At 37.8% G+C, this 3,065-nt stretch overlaps 1 protein-coding gene across 2 annotated transcripts in view; it reads left to right on the top strand.

The window, feature by feature from the left end:
• Positions 1–3,065, top strand: part of EIF2AK4 (eukaryotic translation initiation factor 2 alpha kinase 4) — an 88,121-nt gene that overhangs the window by 21,362 nt on the left and 63,694 nt on the right. The gene's annotated exons all lie outside the window — the stretch shown is intronic.

Here is a 3,065-nt window from a genome sequence, read left to right as displayed (position 1 = left end):
GTTTGAGACATGTTTTTTCTGCTTAAAGAAGGCCCTCCAACATTTCCTGTAATTCTGGTATGGTGGTGATAAATTCCTTTAGTTTATTTTTGCCTGGGAAGCTCTTTATCTGTCCTTCAACTCTAAATGATAGCTTTGCTGGATAAAGTATTCTTGGTTGTAGATCCTGGGTCTTCATCCTATCAAATATTTTGTGCCAAGCCCTTCTGTCCTGCGTAGTTTCTTTTGAGAAATCAGCTGCCAGTCTTATGGGTGGGTGTTCCCTTATAGGTAACCATCTGTTTTTCTTTTGCTGCTTTTAATATTCTTTCTTTGTATTTAACCTTTGGCATTTTAATTATGATGTGTCTTGGTGTGGGCCTCTTTAGATCTCTGGTTTTTGGGATTCTCTGAGCTTCCTGGGATTTTAAGTCCATTTCCTTCACCAGGTTATGGAAGTTTTCCATCATTATTTCTTCAAACATCTTGATTTACTTCAGGTATGCCAATCAGATGGACATTTGGACCCTTAATAGTGTCCCACATGCTCTTTAAATTATTTTTATAGTCTTGGCATCTTATTATCTCTTTGGCTTTCCTGTTCTCTAGATAGGGCATTTGATTCTTTTCTTTATTCATTTTGTTTATTCCTTTGTTTATTCCATTTAATATACTTCTCATCTCAAATAATCTGTTCTTCATTTCAAACTGGTTCCCTTTTATAATTTCCATTTTTATGTTTTTTATCTTTTTGTTGAAGTTCTCACTGAATTTATCTACACTTCCCAAAAGTTCATTGAGCATCTTTATAACCAGTGTTTTGAACGCTGCATCTGTTAGATTACTTGACTCGATTATATCTGGATCTCTATTCTGTTCTCTCATGTGGTTTCTGTTTATTTGTCTTCCCATTTTGGCTTCCTTTTCGTGTCTGTTTCTATGTACTAAGCAAAGCTCCTAAGTCTCCCAGTCTTATTAGTGTGGATTTGTGAATTAGGTGACCAGTGACACAGTCCTGAGAGGGGTTCAGCTGGAAACCAAATTTAGCCCCAGTCTCTGCCCCTCTAGGGCCACCTGTTAAGATTCAGAAAGCAATGCACAGATGCCGCACTTATAGTTGCCTCAAAAGGCCACTCCAGAAACTGAGGCCAGCTGCCTCCAGTGTGAGTCTAGGCTCTGCTCAACAAGGAGCACCTGACTCACTGAGGATATACCTAGATGTAGATTGGGTGTGGCCGTGAGTTGGGGAAGGCAGGGTTTCAGGGAATCCTCTGGGCAGAGTGACTCTGTTACCCAGTTTGATGACGTCATGGCTATGGCAGTGTTGTGTCCGGTGCACTGGTAGTGGGGGAAGGCTCAACAGGGAACAATGGATACCTCCGACACCTGTACAGAGTGAATCTCACCTAGGCCCTCACTCTGACAATGTCTCCCTGTAAGTCTCTGGTGCCCGCTGCACGCAGCCGAATCAGCACTGGTGCTGAGAGTGAGCAGGTCTGTCACCACGAAAATCCGCTCACGGATGCAGCCCCTTTAAGGGGCTTCTGCTGCTGCCACAGCTTCCATCTCACTCAGCCACTCAAGACCTGGCAGGTTCTTGTCCTCACCCCATCCTACCTTCTGCCATTGCAAGGTGATTTCATAGACTTCCCTCTAGTTGTATGGCTTGTTCATCTAGATCCCAGGTGATTTTTCCCTTGCTGCTTGTTCCTTGTTTCTGTCACAACTTTGATTTGGTTGCCAGAGGGATGAACAGAGCCTTTATCATTTATGCCATTTTTTCCTCCACACTATCTTTTAATTAAACCAGTTTTATAGTTCATTCCCCCTTTATAACAGCCTATGACACTTCATAATCTTGCCTCCAATGGAGTTTGATCTGACTTTTAATGATTAAATATTCAGTAAGTGATTTAAAAATTTTCTTCCATCGGAATCATCATCCAGTGAAATTTCACGCTGTATGTGTCTTCCTCCACATCCTTTTCTACTAAAAAATCAAGACTTCCCTAAATATTTGCTATGACTCTCTGTGGATCAGAAAGGACTTTTAGTACAGGACCCATTTATGAGACTCATTGGGTGATTAAGTAGTGTAAGGATTATAATTCAACTTCCTTATGTGTTTAAACTATCTCTTATGAGAATCTATGCAGCACTTAAAACCAATACTTTTCTTTTATGGAAAGAAATATTTCAGGTACCAAACTAAATAAACTTTCAGTTTATAGTTTGTAAGAAGGAACCATTTCAGTTCTTTCTCTAATTACTGACTTTTTTAAAAAATCAGCTTAGAAGTCATTTTAATACTAAATTTAACCAGCTACCATTACGGTGAACTAAATGGTCTCTTAAATACTATTTCAGGTAACAATTTCATTTAAAGGTTATAACTCCTTACACCAATTTAAATTCTTTTTGCAACTGGGCTTCCAGTAGGCAACATAGTTTGAAGTTGTCAGAATCATCAGAAATAAATCAGTACTATGAATAATGAAACATTTCTATTTTTGTGACTAACTACAAATAAGGGTCTATTAGACTTGCTTTTGAGATCAAAGATCATGAATATTTTATTCATGGGAGGACAAAAAATTCACTCTTCCTTTGACATAGGTAGAACAACTTTGTATGTAATGCGTGTATAGTGATATTTGTATCCTTTGGATAAACAACATTCCATGAGAATCCAAGAAGGAACAGAAAAAGAAATAGTTTTCATCTATTTTTTGCTAAGGTATTGCACATAACTGTATGGACTCGATTGGCTACTGACTAGGGAAAAATGAATCTTAAAGTGTAGTTCATGTGCTTTCTTGGTTAAGAAATAAAAGTCCTTGATATACCAAAATACCTTATGATATACTCTTGATTTTTTTTCTTCCTTGCTATTCACTGGTTTTTATGGATTAGAAAGTCAAAGGAAATAAGCAAAGTGTTTCAGTTTATTTTTTTATTCTCCTGAAAAAGCAAATATATGTACATCTTTTGGGTGAAAGCAGGAGATATCAGTGACATTGGATTTTGCCTCTTTATTCCTTCTTTTCAAACTCAGTGTAATTTACTTTTTATCCTTCAGAATTATT

Source organism: Pteropus alecto, unplaced genomic scaffold (assembly GCF_000325575.1).
Source record: "Pteropus alecto unplaced genomic scaffold, ASM32557v1 scaffold86, whole genome shotgun sequence".
NCBI classification, from domain to species: Eukaryota; Metazoa; Chordata; class Mammalia; order Chiroptera; family Pteropodidae; genus Pteropus; species Pteropus alecto.
The sequence above is the reverse complement of the archived record's forward strand: the minus strand, read 5'-3'. Positions and strand labels throughout refer to the sequence as shown.